At 51.3% G+C, this 19,906-nt stretch overlaps 1 long non-coding RNA gene and 1 other non-coding gene across 2 annotated transcripts; both read left to right on the top strand.

Annotated features, from left to right (window-relative positions):
- The first annotated feature begins 2,509 nt into the window (after positions 1–2,509).
- Positions 2,510–3,823, top strand: LOC123493805 (uncharacterized). The gene is made up of 3 exons (XR_006663125.2): positions 2,510–2,624; positions 2,734–3,456; positions 3,653–3,823. It is a non-coding gene; the product is annotated as an uncharacterized lncRNA (long non-coding RNA).
- A 1,595-nt stretch (positions 3,824–5,418) lies between these two features.
- LOC109762331 (uncharacterized) lies at positions 5,419–11,374 on the top strand. Its single transcript, XR_005755305.3, has 4 exons — positions 5,419–5,537; positions 5,822–5,910; positions 10,224–10,327; positions 10,878–11,374. It is a non-coding gene; the product is annotated as an uncharacterized protein (transcript).
- The last annotated feature ends 8,532 nt before the right edge of the window (positions 11,375–19,906 follow it).

Below are 19,906 nucleotides of genomic sequence, written 5' to 3'. Positions count from 1 at the left end.
TGCTCCTGGAAGAAAACGAGGAAGGATGAGAGAGAGAGAGAGATAGATAGATAGAGAGAGAGAACAAAGAAGAAGGAGAGAAACGAGGGGAGGCACGGCATGTCGAGCATGGCGGCAAGCATGGAAGATGCCGAGAACCCAAGCTGCTCCCTCCAGCGCGCCCCCTCCATGGCTCGTCGTCGCCCTGTGAACACATCCAGCTCCAGGCAAGCCCTCCGGACAGCATCTCTCCTCCCTCTCCCTCCATCTCTATTTGTCTGCTAGCCTGCTACAAAATTCTAGAACTATCTGATTCCGAAGGCTTCTGTTGAAAAGTAGCGTGATTTCAAATGCTTCTGCTGAAAAGTAGTGTCAATCTTCAGCAGAAGCCTTAGTTATCCATGGTCTCTCATCCTGACTTTTGAAAAGCAGTTCAACAATGTCTATTGGGATGTCATCTCTCATGGCAAGTTTTTCATGAAACAATTTTTGCTTCCCGTTTATTTATTTCTCTTCTTCGGTAGTTTCCCCTCAAAGGTTGTGCTTACCTGGAGAAACCAGAGGATATAAATGAGGCAGTACAATTAATCTCTTACAGTATTTAGCAGAGAAGCAATATTGTGCAAACACTAATATTGGTTTCCCTTCTCTTCGATTATAGTGCCAAAAAAATAATGGTGCCGAACTGCACATACATACGTGTGGTGGACACACTATCCTGCGGCATGATGCTCCTGCTTCCCTGCTGTTTGCCATGGATTTAACATATTTGTCTTGTTGGGAATCCGAGCAGCTGTTTCTGAAGGACGTCAACCTCCTTAATCTGCTGGCTGAGCTAGAGAAGCAATCACAAGAAGAAGCATCTCGTGCAGTCCATCAACTCATCATGTACGTGCGCATCAGATCATGTATGGTCCAGAGGAAATATTCCTTTCTCTTTCAATTGATTTGTCTCCTGGCCCCTTTTGTCTTTGTTTTATATGTCTGTAGGATGTCAAGTGCCAGAACCGCTTCAACATGTGAGCATGATCCTTTCCAAGCTTTAGTCATGTGTTGCTAGCGAAACACAATAACATTAATACCATGTATTTTGTATTATTGACTTGGGGAATTGATTTAAATTGCTATTGGTGGTTATAATAGTTTGCTATACTTTTAGTAGATTATGTTTATGCAAGTTAGACATAGGGCTGCTGTTCGAGAAAGTATGTAGATTTAGGAAGTAGGAACAAGCCCATCCTGTACTACTGTTGCGTTTTGCTGATGTGCTCCTGTCGCATGTGCTAATGTTTGGGCTCTTGTCGCAAAATCTAAATTATTGTTTGAAAAAAAGGGAGATTTAATTTGTTGTTATTACATAAAATGGACCACAATGTCGAATCAACCATTGTTATACACTTTTAGTAGTACGGTGTGGGATACGTTGTCTTTGTTTAAGGACAATCAACCCGCAGTACAGGCTGACTAAAAAACGGTCCGCTTCTGAATTGGTATCTCCACCCCATATCACTATCCCGACACCCAGCACAGCCTGTCCTTCTCTGAGTTTTGGCACTGCCAGACCTCCTCTCCGACTTCCGGCCTTTCCACGAGCTCCGGCCGATGTTTTACCATGCACGACACCTGGGGCCACCCCCGCGCCGTTGCAGTTTCCATCTAGGATGATCATAGCTTTCTCGAGCTCCGTCAGCCATTTGCATCCTAACTATTCGGTCAATTGACCCAACGGACCGGAGGGAATTTTCTTTTTCTTTTTTACTTTGGTTTTCCATTTAGTACTAAAGTGATCACGACCACAACCACTAGACAAGACTAATCTTATGAGGAAGGCATCAATAGCGATCTCATCAAATGGGTTGTGTCGCTTTGTTTTGACCTGTATTTCCAGGGCTCCAGCATGCTAAGCCTAGAAGGTATGCAACTGGTTATCCTACCTCCCTTCTTTCAAAGAAATTGGTTATCCTACCTCTATCCATGGCAATGTCCATTTTGTTTTGGTAGTGATGATCCGCATCATGTTGTGGTTTGTAGTAAAAAATATGTACCCTTTGCTGCGTTCATTTCTTAGTGTCAGTTGACTTCTCAACTGTCTTCCGGTGTGAGATTTAATGTTCTGAATATATATTTTAATTTTTGGATCTGATGAATTGTCCAAGTGACTAATTTTTTAGTAGTTTATGGCAATGCTAAAAAATGATTTTGATTTTCAAGTTATGTAAATTACAGCAAAAATTCTGAGACCTTGTGATTGCAGCGAATACTAAAAAGAATATGTGAGGTACAGTAAGTATGCTATGGAGCCAAAGTGCAGCCCTGTATCTGTTACTTAGAAGATTTTCTTGTGACCTGTGTTACATTCTGTCTTGATGCCTTAGTTATTTCTTCTTGATGTGCACTTTGTGTTGCCATAAATTGGACAATTGTCACTTTTTTTCTGCGGCTGTCATGGATACAATTCAAGGACTTCTAGACATCATTATATATTTTCTTAACTTGTTTTTATGCTGAGTATGTTTTGATGGCTTGTCAGCTGTTGGGGAGGATCACAGTGTCTATGATGAAGAATAAGAATTTGAATTTGGAAGGAGCCTTTGTAATCTCTTATTAACAAGACTGCAACATCTGTTTACGGTTCATTAAGAATGGTATTTACCAATACACTGGCGCCATATACCTTCGGTACTTATAAGTTCTTATGTGCTATCTCTATCCCTCGAATTTATGTATCAATTGTGCAATTTCTTGGCATTTCAGGTATGGGAATATTTGACTCCGGAGCTTTTGCTGAATGGTATTGTCGTCCAGAAGCTAGAGTTTGAAAGGTATGTCCTGGTGCTCCTCACTTTCTGGGATGATCAATCTCCTATTATACATGGTGACGTACACAGGACAAGACCAAGCAAGCATCATGGTTGATCTCATGAGGAAGCTAGGTAGCTATGTATACGAAGCTAGCAGATCAAAAGGCACACAATCTGTGTACGCACGCAAGAGTTGTTGGCGGCTAAAATCAACAGATTGACAAATTGTGGCCAGCATACAGGCAGGCGAAGATAGCCAGTGTATTTGCATGTTTTCTTGACTTAGACTACACAGGGCCCGCCTTGGGGTATGGCCGATGGGGCGACGGCCCAGGGCCCAGGCGAAGGGGGGGCCATGATGTAGTGTGTATGTATACTATAGGCCAGCAAAAATAGGTAAATTTTTTTTACAGAAGAAACCAAACGACATGGCCAGATGGGATAACTAGCGATCGATTAGCCAAGCGTCACGCGCGCGATCGGTGCCAGATGCGAGGCACGGCTGCCTGCTCGTTTTCCTTCGTCAGTTCCTCTCGTCGGTTCATCTGTCTAATCGTCTTCCTCCTCTCATCTGCCGCCGCTGCGCGTGCCGCGGCCACACGGCCATCCGGCATCCGGGAAGGCGTCAAGTTGGTCGACTGCAAGTCTGCAACGCCGTGAACACACCATAGAATCAGTATGTATCCATGATCCATCCATGTTCCTGATGACCTCATCCATGCCCCCAACCCCAATTTGACAATTTCATTAGTATATTTTTTTCTTTATTTAATATGTACGTATTCAAGTATTATTCAACTATTCATCGATGTACGTCTAGGGTTCCAATCATCCTATGTATAAATTCCTAATCTATTTTTTATGATGAACAGGAAGATTACCTTTCATCTATTTTTGATCCAAGAACATGGGAAATTCATGACAATAGCAAAAGGGTATTTTAATTGAGAAGGAACCTATTAGACAACCAGATCAGGAGTTCGAGAAGGACACCATTGGTAGACACTTTTCATATGCTTTTAACTCCAGAAAGTTAAGTAATGGTGAGTTTGTTGACAGAAAGTGGTTATGTGTTGCATTGAGAAGGATATCTTGGACAATGTTGATCTTGATTGTGCCCTTAATGACTTTGCATCAAGAAACGTCCAAAGAAAATTTTTCTGAAGCACTAAAGTATTATTGTTGTCGATGGATTCAATCGAATTTGGTTCTTATTTGAGGTAATCATGTCATGTTAGTTTCATTTTGCTATCTTTTTAGTATTATTGTTATCGATGGAATCAGGTAGAATTTGGTTATTATTGTTGTCGATGGAGTCAGTCGAATTATTATAGTCAAATTTTAAACTAAAGATATGTGGTTGAAAGTCACTCTTAATTATACCTGGCCATGGGAAGCCCGGCCCGGCCCGAAAAAGCCCGACCCGGCCTGGCCCGACGCTACCCCCGGGCCGGGCTCGGGCCTAGATCTTGAGCCCGAAGGCCGGGCCGGGCCTGGGCCGTCATTTTTGCATTTCTCTGAAGGTCGGGCCGGGCCGGCCCGGAGCTCGACGGGCTTTTACGTGTTCGGGCCGGGCTCGGGCCCAGGAAACAGGCCCGATGGCCGGGCCGGGCCGGGCTTGGGCCTGGGTTTTTTTTGTCGGGCTTGGCTAGGCCCGGCCCGAGGTATGGCCAGGCATACTCTTAATAAGTTGTATATATATATTGCTTATGTATCAAGCACACACATACATGTATATTGCCTTAGGACATAGGGGCCCATGTTGCCGAGTTCGCCTAGGGCCCCCCGAAACACAGGGCCGGCCCTGAGACTACAATGCAGTTAGTTTCCATGAAATAAATTATTTTGCCATCTGCTCTTTAGATACGGACATACAATAGATTAAATGTATAGACGTTGGCACAAACTTCAAATTTTGGGAGGTAACCAAAATAGTTGGCACAACTTTGGGAGACAAAGAGAATAGTTGTGCTTTATTGGTAGGTATAGATATTTATTGATTAATAGTATCATCTATTCCTAATTTTTTTAATAGTACCACCTCGCAAATTTACACAAGACCCCACTAATTTACATATGACCCCAAATAAACAATCAACAAGCCTCTTCGGAAAAAAAACTGAGGGTAAGGTGTAGTTATAATCTGGCAATTACGAAAATAAACAAAACAAAGGGTGAGGTGTGGGTATAATCCGACAATGACGGACCCAGTAAAGTGCAGGTTCTGCAGAGGGATGAACTGTGTGGTTATGACGCCCAATAAGTGGAAAGACTCGGTACCGGATAAATAAGGTCGCGTGGGCTTTATTTATAGTGGCCAGTGTGAGACATCAAAGTGAAGCGAAAGATGGAAGCGTGAGGAGAGTTTAGAGGTCATGGCAGCAGAGCCAGTGCTTGAATGCACTAGACATATGCAAGTCGGTGATTGGGTTGCTAAAATCTTGAACCACGTGTGATATTTTTTCCCGTTGCAACGCACGGGCCGTTTTGCTAGTTTTACTAAAAATCAGTCGTCTGTTTTCATATTGGCTTCAGGTCGAATTTTCAATCGTTGGATTTAGTTCTGAGATCTACGCTGGTGCGGTGACTTTTTCGGGCCCGCTTTGTCTTAGTGGGTCTCAGTCGATCGGTTTGGGTTATTTGCGCCCGCTTCTTTTTTTCCAGGGTCGCGTGTAGGATCTGGTCTCTCCTCCTCATCCATGGCGACAACAGCGAGCTCGAGGAGGCGGCGGCGAGGTCCTGGCGACGGCGGCGCAGGTAAACCTTCAGATATTATCTTCTCTAGCATATCTCCTCCCTTTCTTCTGTCCATTTGTTGCCCCTCTCCTCCGGCATGCCCTTCCCTACCATGGCGCCTTCTCTCTCTCCCTCGCTCCCCTCTCATGGTGCCCCTCTCTCCCTTCCCATGGCACCCCTCCCCCTCCCTTCTTCATGTGGCGCCTCATTACTCTCTATTCTTGTGTCTGTGAGTCTGTCCTCTCTCTTCTTGAACCCTAAAACACAAGCAAATCTCAAATCCCAATTCTCTGTGTTTTGTATAGGTTAATTCGGGTTCAGTTTTGCAAATCTGCAGCAATCAAGTCCTAATCCCAGTTTTGCAAGTCTCTGCAGCGGGTCAATGAAAAAGAAGGTAATAGCAATGCTTTTGTGATGTGACACTTTGTGATGATTTTGTTGTGTCAAGATGGAACTAAAATGCTACCATATGCTCAATTTTATTTTAATGTGAAAGTCGTGCTATCTTGTAAAGATAGTATACTACATATACTAGTTACTAGGTGTTTGTTTTCATTCATGGTGTCCATGAATGCTGTAGTCTTGTGTTACATTCTGCACATATGAAAATCTGCAGCAATTTGGTACAAGCAGTACCCTGAATCACATACTCTGAGGTGTTCCATCTTATTTTATTGTCTCTATGTCTTTCTCTCTCTTTTTTTTCTCACCTAAGTCCCTGTTTCTCGGTCATTAAGCTTGTACAGCGAGTATGCATGTCAGTTTTTGTTGCTTCCCTCGACCATTATTTTTCTTCAAAAATCAGAATGTTTCATTGCAACTTTATATAGCTTAAGTTGTAGTCTATGCAACCCCATCTTTCTTTTCGTCTCTAGTGTTTTGTTAAAAACATCTACATTCCCCCCAACCAATTCATACGGGCATTTTTTTCTGCGAATGTATTGATAGTTATGCAAAAGCTGTAGTCCCACCAATTTTTTTCTATGAGTAGTCTCAACCAGATTGCTTGAGGTGGCCAAGTTTCCCTTTTTGGGGTTTTCCTAATCAGTTGAGCTCTGGCCCATTCTCATATGCTAATCTTTTCTAGGAAGATCGCTAGTGTTGCACGAGCAAGAATCGCCGATGTCATTATACACTATTCTAAGGTGCTGGCCAGCTGGCTAGAGATGTGTGTGGTCACGACCTAGTGGTTTTTGTTCATTTTCTTCACTCTAGTGTCTTTTGTCCATTTCTTCCTAAGTCTCCTGTTCTGGTCTCTTATGTTGTTATCTATCATTTTCTGTATATATTCATTCTAAGATGAACAACTGACTTCTTACTATTCTTCTTGCAAATCAGTTTGTAGTGTCCTACTTAAGTGTCTACCTTTTAAAATTCAAGTTCAAAACTTAAAATTGGCTATCCTTTTGGTAACTATTCACTCTTTTTTCTTTAGTTTTCATTTTTTGTATATAAATAGGAGTGTCCTACTTAAAGTGGCTCCAGATAGGCATGGCTGTTACCGAATCCTCATTCTCATCCGTCTTCAGTCTTGCCCCCTCTATTTTTGCAGTCTGTACATTGCTTGTCATTCTGTAGGCTTGCTATTTCATTTCTTCATTTATCTGTTTTCCTGTCATTCTTCATTTATCTGCCTTGTTTTTCTTCATCTTGTCATTTATACAGGATGGAAAGTCTTCATTTAATTTTCCTTCAGTATGATTTTTTCTTTCTATCAGTCTTCATTTTATCATATTTAATTATCATTTGCATCTTTCTTCAGTCCTATCTCTCATGGGTCTTGTCTTTTAGTAGATGATTATTTCTGTTGTGAATCTTATGTTCCTGTAAGTGCTAAAAAATTTCAGCTTTTTGCACTAGTTTTTTTGTTAGATTATTTTCAGTTTTTAGTCGTTAGTATACGTAAGTATCAGTCTCATTTCTCTTCAGCTATATATTAAGTGGTTATTATTTCGCTAGTGTTTGTTCAGTATCTTAAGTGTCTCATTTTAGTTCTCTTTAGTTATTTGGTCACTATTTGTTCTTGTCTATCAGTTTTAAGTTCAGTCATTTATTAGTGTACTTTTGTTATGATCGGCATATTAGGGGCTTAGCCCAATGAGTTGTGGCCCAAGTTATTTTATCGTTATTAGGGGCTTAGCCCAATTATTTTATCGTTATTAGGATCGTTTGCTTAGGAGTCAAGTAAACCTCTTTATATAAGGAGAGGAGATGTATCAATCTAATAAAGCAAGAAGCAATCATTATTTGCTTGGCTTCCCGAAGGGAGCCGGGAGACCTAACCCTAGCCGCCTCTTGCGCCGCCGCCGCCTCTTCTTCATCGCGCCACGGCGCCCCGCCGCCGACAGCCGCGATCGCATCTCCGTCAACCCTCCTTCCCGTACAACCTACGCCCTAGACCGGGTAGGATCCTACCTCCTACCAATTTGGTATCAGGTAGCTCGGTTCCGATCATGTCTACACCACCACCCAACCCGCCGCTGCCCGTCACCACCGCGCCGCTGCCTCTCTCCACCGCGTTGCTGGCTCTCCCCACCGTGCCGCTAGACTCCACCACCGGCGCCTCCACAGGCCAGATGCCGCCGCCCTTCACCGCGCCGCCCGTCGCCGTCTACTCGCCGGCGGAGATGACCGGGATCCTCAACGACCTCGTCACCACCGTCCAGGGCATACGCCTCTACCTGGCCGGGCCCTACGGGCAGCCGCCGCGACCGGGCCAGTCGCCCTGCCTTGGTACGGGGCCACCACGGAGCCGATCGGGCCTCTACACCACCACTGGCCCGGTCAGCCGTCGCCCGCCGTCGCCCCCCACTAGCCGCAGTGGCCGGCTCCGGCGATCGCCGCGCCCCCTACGCCTTCCGTGTCCGGGCAGCCGCAGCCGCAGCTGCCGGCCCCACCGCCGCCCGCTGCCGTGCCTCAATGGCCACAGTGGCTGGTCCTGGCCCTCGCGGCGCCCCCCACGCCACCCGGGTTCGTGCCGCCGCAGCTGCCGGCCCCGTCACCGGCCAGCACGGGGCCCGGGTCACCGTCACAGGGAGGCATACCGATCCAGCAAGTGCGCTTCCCGCCGTCGCCGTCCCCAATACTGGCCTGGCTGGCCGGATCATCGTCGCCACCCGTCTACACGTCGGCTGGAGACCCGCCGTCACCCACTCTGCAGTTCGGCGATCCCTCCGGCTCGGCGGGGCACTCCACGGGCCGCGGCCATACTGACCAGGCGCCCCAATCCTCGATGCTTCGCACCTCCAAGCCAGTTGGCCACGGCGCTCCGATTCAGACACCGCCGCGGTTTGCCAAACTGGACTTCGCCACTTATGACGGCACAGAGGACCCCCTCAACTGGCTCAACCAGTGCGAGCAGTTCTTTCACGGGCAGCGCACCCTCGCCTCGGAGCGTACCTGGCTCACCTCTTACCACCTCCGCGGCGCGGCACAGACCTGGTACTATGCCCTCGAGCAGGACGAGGGCAACATTCCCCCTTGGTAGCGCTTCCGCGAGCTCTGCCTCCTTCCTTTTGGGCCACCGATCCGCGGGAGCCGCCTGGCAGAGCTAGGCCACCTTCCCTTCACCTCCACGGTTCAGGACTTCGCCGACCGTTTCCAGGCCCTGGCATACCACGCGTCGGGCGTGACGGCACAGCAGCGTGCCGACCTCTTCGTTGGTGGACTTCCGGATCACATCCGCATGGACGTGGAGCTTCGGGAACCCCAGGATCTCCAGACGGCCATGTATTACGCCCGCGCGTTCGAGCGCCGCGCGGTGGCCATCCAGCAGGCATCACCATCCCGGTCCGCTGGGCCACTACCCTGGCCGGATGTTCCCGCGCAGGGTCGGCCTGCTCAGGCTTCTGCGGCACTCCTCGCCGCGACCGCAGCGCGCCTGTTCCGCCGGCTCACCTCGGCCGAGCTACTCGAGCGTCACCGCCAAGGGTTGTGCTTCAATTGCGATGAGCCCTACACGCCCGGCCACGTCTGCCCGCGACTCTTCTACCTGGAGGTTGCAGACTACATTGAGGAGGACGCCGTCGCTGCCGACCTGGCCGCCCCAGTTGTCGCGAAGGTGTTTGACGCTGGTTAATCACCTCGAGGAGTTCAGCAAGCGCTTCCCCACCTTACAGCTCGAGGACGAGCTGTTTGTGCAAGCGGGGAGAAGTGTTATGACCGGCATATTAGTGCTTAGCCCAGTGGGTTGTGGCCCAAGTTATCTTGTCGTTATTAGGGGCTTAGCCCAATTATCTTATCGTTATTAGGATCGTTTGCTTAGGAGTCAAGTAAACCTCTCTATATAAGGAGAGGAGATGTATCAATCTAATCAAGCAAGAAGCAATCATTATTTGATCGGCTTCCTGAAGGGAGCCGGGAGACCTAACCCTAGCCGCCTCTTGCGCCGCTGCCGCCTCTTCTTCATTGCGCCACGGTGTCCCGCCGCCGGCAGCCGCGATCGCATCTCCGTCAACCCCCCTCCTTCTCGTACAACCTACGCCCTAGACCGGGTAGGATCCTACCTCCTACCAACTTTCCATTCAGCTTATTATTTTCAATTTATTTTGTTGTTCTTGTATTTTCAGCATTCATTTTGAAATGGTTAGACTTGACATGTGTTTATAATTCCTGTAGTTTAAATTAGTTATCTGGTGAGTCTCTATTCTTAATTTTTCAGTCATCTTTTTGCTAACAAATAGTTTTTTTCTGCCACATGTGTAACAGTAACAGGGATGGTGTGCCCAATCTACAAGTCCGACTGAGCTAGCCATCGCTCATCGGGTTTAAATTTTGGTGTTTGATTGTCTGAAGACATTGAAAGCTCAGTGGTAACTTAGTTTTGAATATGCTTAATTTATCAGTATAGTCTAGTTCCCTGTCATGGTCAGTTATTAATTTATCACTACAGTCTACTTCTCTGTTATGGTCAATTTTTCATTCATCACTCATTTATAGGAGGTTATGATGTGGAAATTACCACACCTACCTGTATGTTTTATGATAGCATGATAGTTGTCCTGTTCAGTTAAACATTTCATTTCTTCTTTAGTTTGTGTATGTTTTCATTTTTTTCTTGTCAGATATAAACTTAGTCCTTTTAGCTGATAGAATTATAGCAACTTTAGCTTTTTCTTAGATTTCTTTTTTTCTAATTTTCGATCATTACTTTTGTTGCATTCATTTCTTTTTTAGTCTATCAATTTTTAGAGTTTAGCTATTTGTCAGTCTCATCTGCAAACGTCTCATGCCCCAACAAGCATGAGAATAGCCTATCTTTTGTTCTTCCTTTTCTATTTTTTTTGCTTTTTTCTGCAGTTTATCCCATGCCACTCAATGGTCGAATTCAATTGCGCCACTGGCGACCGCATGCTTTTTCAGGAATGTGAGGGGTGGAAATTCATCATTGAGGTCAGGAAAGAACACAGGAGGACCTACATCTGTGGCATTGGGTGGGAGGACTTCATCAGGTTGAACAATCTCAGTGAGGGAGTTTTGCTCCGTTTTGTACTCGATGGACCAGTGCCAAAGTTGCAGATTTGCATGGTTTCGCCACCTCCCAACCAGGCTGATCTAGCGCTTGAGGCTGTTGTGTTCACGGAAGACATCAAGAAGAAGGCAAGAAAGAGTGCAAAGCTGTATGAAACTCTACTGTATTGAGCAACGGATACATGGGGTGCCATGTGTGCATCTTTTTTTGTTCATTTTCAGTGTGACCATTCAATCCTTAGTTTTCTGGTCTCCAGTATATTCTTGTTGTGGTCAGTTTTGAACTAGATAAGAAAGTTAAAGGGACATATAGCTAAGCGAGACTCTGGTTTGCATCCAGCATCATGTTTACTTGGCTCCTATTTTTGTTACTTTTTTAAGCTATACTGTCACTCCCATTTAGTCTGTGTCCACACAAAATGTCACGGTATGAATCAGTAGCGGGTTTGCAAGTGACCCGTTAGGGAGAGGCACCAACATGTGTTTGAAGGTCGACGAGGGGAGGGAGAATACGACCTGAAACTGAAATGAAAACAATCGCTTTTTTGGCTCTACAGTCTTCTGGACTGAAACTACTACAAAGATACGTGTAAAGAACTGTGTGGACAAGAAAAACGACCTAAACCAAATGGAAAAACAGATGACTGAAAATCAGTCACTCCCTAGGTTAATAGACTTATTTTGGAACAAAGGGAGTACTTTTTTTAGTTGACAAAAAAACAAAGCATGCATCGTCATCACCAGGATACGTCATGAAGATAGATCAAAATACCAGAAGATAATCCGCCAGATGTCCAGATATAGAGTCGACGTCCTTCAGAACGAAACACCAACACAATAACCCTAACGTTGGCATCATTGATCTTGATTATGAAGGCACACCGGGATGAGAATGGAGCCATGGGGCTTCTACTACGTACGGCGCCTTCTCCGTCAAGACATGAACGCCAAGAACACACAAATGTAACATGAAGGAAACTAAGAAATGTACTCTAATGTCAACTCATGCTTCCTCTCACTTCCTAGTGCTAAAGAGGCCACCAGTGGACAGTGCAGAAAACCAGGTGGAACACAATAGGGTGCCAAGCTCGGCTCAGGCAGTAGCCTGCTCCACACCGACGCCCAAAGAGAAGTGTGTGCTTATAATAGTTGCTTCCCCTGAGGTTTTAACATTGGTCTATTACCAACAAAACACCGAAAATTGTAAATAGTTATCAATGTTACAACTTTTGGGCAACATTGGTAATTGCTCGTTTTTCTTGAAGAAAACACCAAAAATTTGACTTTTCAATACGAGAATGCACATAAAAAAGATGTTAATATGAATTGGTTGCAACTAATCACCTTTTTATTCTCTTCTCAAGAGTGTCATTGTCGCTATTTAGATGGTGGTCATACATGAACTAAAATTATCGTCAATGCATCCTTTGTTGCTCTTGCATCCGATAATATTGACATTTTCACAAAACAACGATTTGGATATGGAGAAGGTATGTAAGCTTACTGCATTCGCCGCAACCATGGTGTCGAAGATATCATGTTGTCCGCCTTTGTCAGCATATAATATCCATGTATTGGTCATCTGCTTGGTCTTAAGAAGCGAAAATGTGATCACATTTTGATTTGGGAGGTGGGAGGGTGGCGACGCGAAGGGGGTGAAGGAGGAAAACGTAGAAAACACAGCTGGCTAGTGCAGCCGACGATCCGAGGTGGCGGCGAACGACAATAGTGAGCACCAACATCTAGGACTCACAACAAGTGGATGAGTAACATGTGTGCCCCTACGACCTAATCACAAGGCCGCGCGTTTGCATCGGGAGCAATGGATAACTATGGGTCGGTTGTTTTTAGATCATGCGACAATTTCTCCCAGAAGTTGCCCTCCTCATTCATTCGTATAATCTAAACTAGTTTGTCCCTAAAACTTAGATTATAGGAACGAACAAAGCTTATGAAAAAAAACTAGGATGGGGCATCTTTTGGGGGAAGTTGTCGTGAATATAAAAAGAACTGTATTTTGTGTGTGCTACAAGGCGTTTGCTCGAGGGGGGGGGGGGGGGGGGGGGGTGCGAGGCATTGGAGCTTAGATAGGAGTGGGGTAGGTAGCAAAGGGTGATGAGCCGTCCATGGGGTAAGGGCAACTCCAACGAGGGTCACCAGATTGTCCGGACTGGGTGTCGGGGGTTGGGTGCGACATATGCCAATGGATGGCTTATCATGGTGGGAGCGAGTAGAATGTCGTCGGTGCCTGGAAGCGGGATAAGGCGTAGACACAAACGCCGGCGCACTTTACCCAGGTTCGGGGCTCTCCTAGGAGATAACACCCCTAGTCCTGCTCTGCGGGGCCTCCGCATGATCACTAAGGCTCAAGTGAATACAATGGTGCTCCTCGAGCTGTATGCTAGAGGTAGGAGAAGGCAAGGCTAGCTCTCTCCTTTCTCTATGGGTTGGTCTAGTTCTAACAGGTTGGGAACCCTTTGCATGGGCGCCCTAGGGGGTTTATATAGGCCTACCCCCAGGGGTACAATGGTAATCCGGCCGGGTGTAGGACCCGGCTGTCAGTCTCTCTAGTTGCCGGCTTCTCCGCCGTCTGGTGGGGCCCGCCGCCTGGTGGGCCCCGCTGACTGGTCTGGTACGGGGCCGACAGGCCGCCCCCGCCGCTCACGGGTCTTGTCGGCGCCTGATCACTGTTGTCGTGATGCTAATGACGCAGGCACGGTCAGGGGAGCATGGCTACAGCTCCGCCGCCTGGCGGGCGATTACTGTAGCCACTCTGCGTCTCGTCTGGTTAATGGCGCGTGGGGCCCGAGGAAGGGGCGGACCGACTGCTGGAGGCCGACCTCCCTCGGGTCCGACTGGTGGGGCTCTGGCCGTCTTCCGGGCTCTCGCTGACTGGTGGGGCCCATCGTCCTTGGGCCGTACCGACAGGCCGTCGTGGGAGCAGGGCTCCGCGTGCTTGTGGTGACGCCAGGGGTGGAATGGCAACAGTGCCGCGCCGGGCGGAGATCTCCGCCGGTACGGTGCACTGTGGCCACGCCCATCCCGGGATTTGGGGGGGGGGATGGGCTGTACTGTAGCCACTCCCTGTCTTGTCTTCCTTGATGGGGGCGCAGGCGTGGTTGACGCCTCGGGCCGACTGCTAGGGGCCGGCTTCTCTGGAAGCCGCCTACTAGGAGTCGGCTTGTCTTGATGCCGGCCTTTGGAACTCGCCGTTTACGGGCAGCCGGCTATTCCTCCAGCCGGCCACCAGAAGGCGGCACTCCGTCTTGGTGCCTTGAGGGACGCAGCCTGCCCCGATGTCCTGAAAGGTTCCGGGTCTCAGGTTAGCCTACCCGTTGCCCATTACTCCGAAAGTAGTCCCCGAAGCTGGTGAGGTGCCGCGGCTGAGCAGCCGAGGAGCCTCAGCAGTTTCTTTCTCCGAGTGCTTGAGGTGGAGCTTCGTCCGACTTCTGTCGTGCCGACTGGTGGGAGTCGGCCTTGTCCAGTCTGACTTATCCAAACTTCGAATGCGTCGGCGGGAACCAAGTGGCGTGCTAGCTAAGCCTCCAGGCCGCCGCCCGTTGTGGGCATGTCACGTGGTGTCGAGCGGCCGGGCCAGTCTGCCAACCCACGCCGCGATGGGACGCGCCTGCTGGCGGGGCCCGCCACTACCACACCTCGGCACGTGAGCGGATCCGCTGCGGCCGAGGTGGGCGGTTGAGGTTCCCGCGGAGTTACTGCGCGCAGTAACTCACGCGATAAACGTGGGGGCGTGGGCGCAGTAAATCCCACGATCGCCCCCTCGGCTTCGCAGCCCGTTGGCCTATAAGTAGGGGGAGGAGGGGGAGCGGCGGAGCGCGCGTGTCCCTCCTTCCCATTCTTTCCTCCTCCTTCCTCCTCTTGCCGTAGCACCCCCAAGCCACGCTGAGCGCTGTGGTGGTCGTCTCTGATGAGCTCATCCTCCAATCCCACGCCCCCCATGGCACGTTCCGGAGCATGGGACGGCTCCGAAGTTCACGATGACCACATCGATTTCCTCAGCCAGACGCGGCGGTTGCCCGACAAAGATTACGTGAAGGTCCGCCTCGCTCCGAAGTGGAAGATCTCGCCGGCGCCGGAGGAGGGCGAGCGGGTCGTCTTCCGCTCGCACTGCCTGCGCGGCCTCGGCCTGCCGGCGAGCAGCTTCTTCAAGTCCTTCCTCGAGTTCTACGGTCTCCAGCCGCACCACCTCACTCCGAACACGGTGGTGCTGCTGTCCGCCTTTGTCACCTTGTGCGAAGGCTTCCTCGGCGTCCTCCCCACCATCGAGCTCTGGGGGAAGTTCTTCTACATCAAGCTCGGCACCCTCGTCGCGGGCGTGCCGGCACAATGCGATGCGTTCATCGCGGTGCGGAGGCCGGCGGCCGAAAATCCGTTCCCCCCATCCCGCTGATTAAGTCGGTGAAGATGTGGCAACGGTCGTACTTCTACGTGAAGAGCGTCTTCGTGGAGGGTGACTGGGTCAACTTGCCGGCTTACGAAGCCGGCCCGCCGGCTGGGAGGCAGCCCAACTGGTCGTACCGGGCCAGGACGCTGTCGCCCACTGGAGCCGCCGCCATCGCGCGGCTCTGAGTGCTGACACAGTCGGAGGGCCTGACCGGGCCCGACTTGCTATCCGCCTTCGTGGCGCGCCGAGTGCTCCCGCTCCAGAGCTGCCCTCACATGATCTGCCAGATGAGCGGACATCGGGACCCGAGTCGACTGTGCACCAAGGAGATGCCTCACGCGGAGGTAGCTCTCATGGTGAACTATCTTGCGAACTGCGAGCTCACGGAGGAGTGGCGGTTTGGCAAGGAGCCGTATTCACGCGCCAACCCCCCGCCTATGGTAAGTCATCTGTCTTTTTCCCTGTCTCTTTGTTGCCGAGTTCGTCCTGTCCGGCCTGACCAATCGGCTTTTGATTAGAGCCCCTTCCTCCAGCCAGCAGCCGGCGCCGCGGGGCGGGAGCGCCAATTCCTCCCCGACCGAGCGGAGAGCGACGTCGACGACCCCGACTTGGGAGCGGCGGCCTTGGAGGATGACACCGAGGGAGGAGGCGGCGAAGCAGGCGGCTCGAGGCTCGGAGCCAGCCTCGAGGACTGGCCTGATGACGACGCTGGGGAAGTCGCCCCGCGCCTCCAGCCAGGAGCCAGTCAGCCGGGCGCGAGCTCGTCTGCCGCGCCGGATGCCCAAGGCGGCGCGAAGAAGCGCAGGGCCGCGCCGAGCTTGTTCGACAGTCGGCCGAAGAAGCCCAAGGGCTCAGCCGCAGCGACCAAGCGGGATGAGGTGGCCGCAAAGGCCATCCGCTTTCGCAAGGAGGTGAAGAAGCCGTAGCTGGTTTCTGCGTAAGTACCGCCTTTATCTCGTACCTTCATTTTTTTCCTTGTTGATCTTGTCTGAGTTTCTTCACTTTGTTTCCCTTGATCTAGGGCTCCGCTCTCTCTCGAGAAATCGGCCGCCGCCTCCATTGTGGGGTCGGCGGAAACCTCCACCACCACTCGGCGGATCGATCCAGCCGCCGACCTCCGGGAGGCGAGGGAGCGGAACGCGCAGGAAGCACACGAGGAACAGGAAGCCGCCCGCCTGGAGAAGGCGGAGGCCGCCGCCCTGAAGAAACTGGCGGAGGCCGAGGCCGCCGACGCGGCGAAGAAGTAGGCTGAAGAAGCCGCGCACCGCCAGTCGGCGATTTTCAGCACTCCCCTGAGCTGTGCGCCGCCACCTCCGGAGTTCGTGGCACAGACTGGGGAGGCCGGCGACGAGCGCCCGATCATGGAGAGGGACGGCGGCGACGTCGCTATGCCGGACGTGATTGTGCCTCCACCGCCGCCGTCCGGGAGCGCGTAAGGCGAGCAGCCGGCTGACCCGCCGGTGCCGCCAACTGAAAACGAGGTGGCGACGGGCCTGATTCTTGAGGTCGGCACACCGGCGCGTTGCCGACTTGCAAAGGCGGCTTCGGCGCCATGCCCGCTGGAGACTGGCGCCGCGAGCTCCTCGATCCCGGACACTGAGGCGACCAGCGCCGCGCCCACTGGGTGGGTACGGGTTGGCGGGACGGGCCCTCTGAACAAGGCGATGCTGGATGTTCAAACCAAACTCCGCGCTGAAGCCAATGCCATCAAGAACTGCAACAAGGCGTATATGGCATCGCGAGAGGCCATCCGGGTATGCTTCTTGCTTCTTCGTTTTTAACTCTTGTACTGCTTCGTGGGGGCGCGTCAGCGCACCTACTGGGTGTAGTCCCCGAGTTTCGGGCCGGCTGCTGAGCAGGCGGCTCGGAACTTTAATTAGCAGGCTCTAAGTGCTGATATCCTTGCTGCAGGATTATCATAACCTTTGTGCTGCCGCCTTCAACTCCAAGGTCCAGGAGCTGGATCAACGCGTTGCCGACTTGTCGGAGAGCCGAAGTGAGTCTTCTTCCTTTTCCTGCGGGGGCGCGCTGGCGCACCGCGGGCTGTAGTCCTCGAGATTCGGGCCGACTGCTGAGCAGTCGGGCCGGATCTCCCCGGCGACTGTTCTTCTTTCTGTTGATTTTGATGACTCCTTTCTCCGCGGGGGCGCGCTGGCGTACCCGCGGGCTGTAGTCCCCGAGATTCGGGCCGACTGCTGAGCAGTCGGGCCGGATCTCCCCGGCGACTGTGCCTCTTCTCTGTCGGCAGCTGATGCCTTCGCTTCTTCTTTTCTTCCGCAGAGGCCAACGCCACCTTGCAGCAGCAGCTGGGCAAAGCCAACACTGCGATGCGCGCTAAGGAGGAGGAGCGCAGCAAGCTGGCTGAAGAGCGCGACCGGCTTGTCGCGCAACTGGCGAAACAGAAGGAGCTCCTCAAGAAGGCCCAAAAGGAGGTGGAGGACAAGGAGACCGGCCTCCTTGCTGAGTTCGCGACCGAACGCTCCTCCTGGACCGACAAGGAGGCAATGCTGGCCTCCGGCTTTCACGAGATCGAGGACATAGTCGATGGTGAGCTTCCCTCTTTTTCCTTCTTTGAGCTGCCGACTATTGGTCGAGCGGGCTTCTCGTCTCTAACTTTGGCTCTTTGCTTTCTATCTTGGCAGACTTCTTCCCTGGTCACTCGGACGCGGTTAATCAGGCCATTGAAGCCGATCGTGAAGGACGGAGGGCGGACGACGCACAGATCGCCGCCGACACCCCCTGAACCCTTGGCGAGCAGATCCTGAGCATCGAGGCCCGTCTTCGGCCGGCTCACCGGATGCTGCGCCGTCTTCAGTGTGCCGGCGCCCAGACAATCGCCGCCCTGTGGCCGGACATGCCGGCACCGCGCACTCCCAGTCGGACTGCCAACTGGCTGGAGGTGGCGGCCGGCCATCTTGAAGCCTGGAAGGGCTCCTCGGCCCAGGCTGGAGCGCGCCGGGCCCTGGAATTCGTCAAGGCGTGGTACCCTGGGCTAAGTCTAGCCCAGCTAGCCACGTTCCGGCTGGAGACTTAGGAGGAGTTAGCGATCGTGGAAGATGACCTCGTCAAGCGTGCGGCGTCAATCGCCGAGTACACCGACACCAGCATCTTCGTCCCGGAGCGGGTTGAGAACGGCGCCGAGGCGCCACCAGAATGGTTCGTGCTGAACCCGAAAGACGGCGAGGACTCGGCGGAGGTGATTGACTCCAGCGCGCGAGTAAGAAGGTGAGGCGGAGGAGGAAGGCGAAGAGGAGGCGCCAGAGGTCGGAGCGGACGGCCAGCCTCAGCTCGACCGCGCCTCCAGCAACGAGCCACGCCCAACCGAGCCGGCTACCACTGGAGGCGACCAAGCGGAGACTGTCCAGCTGGCCGCTCCACCAACCGGCGCCACCGACTCCTCCCATCCACTGAACCCGTCTGCCGCTCCCTAGGCCACCGGTTTATCTTTGCTTCACCTGTCTATCAGTCTCGACGAACTTGTTAATTTTGCACAATTCCATCCGCGGGGTGTATCTCAAACTTCTGTTGAATATCGGCCAAGGGCCTTTGCTATGTAAATATTTTTCCGAGTTCTATCTTTTCTTGCTTGCTGCTCTTTGGCTTTTTCCTTTGCCGCCTTCCCTTGGTTGCCGTCTTGCCAGCCGAACAGTCGCTCTGCGGACTGCGGCTGGGTCAAGCACTTAGCTACTTCCGGGGAGGCAAGTACTTAGCCGTTTTTAGAACATTTTAGCAAGTTAAGTAGAAGCCGGCCGGCCGGTTGCTCAACAGCCGGTCGTAGAAGGTGGGAAGCCGGCTGAAACTATGCGCATGCTTTGTGTCCTTAGCCATTTTTCATGTGGGCACCCTTTCTACCTTGCTCCTGCCCGCCAGACAGTCGCTCTGCGAGCTACGGCTTCTGGCAGGAGACGGCTTAAGTGCCAACACATTACTTGTCCGGCTGCAGGAAGCATTTCATAGTACAAGGCGGCAAGTCCCCGGGCCGACTAGTCGGACCCAATACCAAGCGGCATAAAGAAAATGACACATTCATAGGCATGATTCTTATCATATAGATAAAAGAGGGCAGTCCCCGAGCTCTTCTTGGGGGACCCAGAGTCTTCGTACTTTAATACAAAAGGTAGCGTGGTACATACTGCGTTAACTGTAAAATCTTCGGAGGAGATTTGCATTCCATGGCCGGTCTGTCTCCTTGCCAGAGTCGTCCCTTTTGCGCACTCGAGGCTTCTGGGCATCGATCAGGTAGTAGGAGTCGTTGCCCAACACTTTACTGATGATGAAGGGGCCTTCCCAAGGCGCTGAGAGCTTGTGCTGGCCGGCTGTTCGCTGGACCAGCCGGAGCACAAGGTCTCCCTCTTGGAAAGATCTCGGCTTGACCTTTCGATTGTAGTATCGGCGCAGGCTCTGCTGGTAGATGCTGGACCGGCTGAGTGCCAACAGCCGGCCCTCCTCCAGCAGATCGACGCCGTCTTGACGTGCTTCTTCTGCCTCCTCTTCGGTGTACATGGTGACTCGAGGG

This window comes from Aegilops tauschii, chromosome 1 (genome assembly GCF_002575655.3).
Source record: "Aegilops tauschii subsp. strangulata cultivar AL8/78 chromosome 1, Aet v6.0, whole genome shotgun sequence".
Taxonomy (NCBI): domain Eukaryota; kingdom Viridiplantae; phylum Streptophyta; class Magnoliopsida; order Poales; family Poaceae; genus Aegilops; species Aegilops tauschii.
The sequence above is the reverse complement of the archived record's forward strand: the minus strand, read 5'-3'. Positions and strand labels throughout refer to the sequence as shown.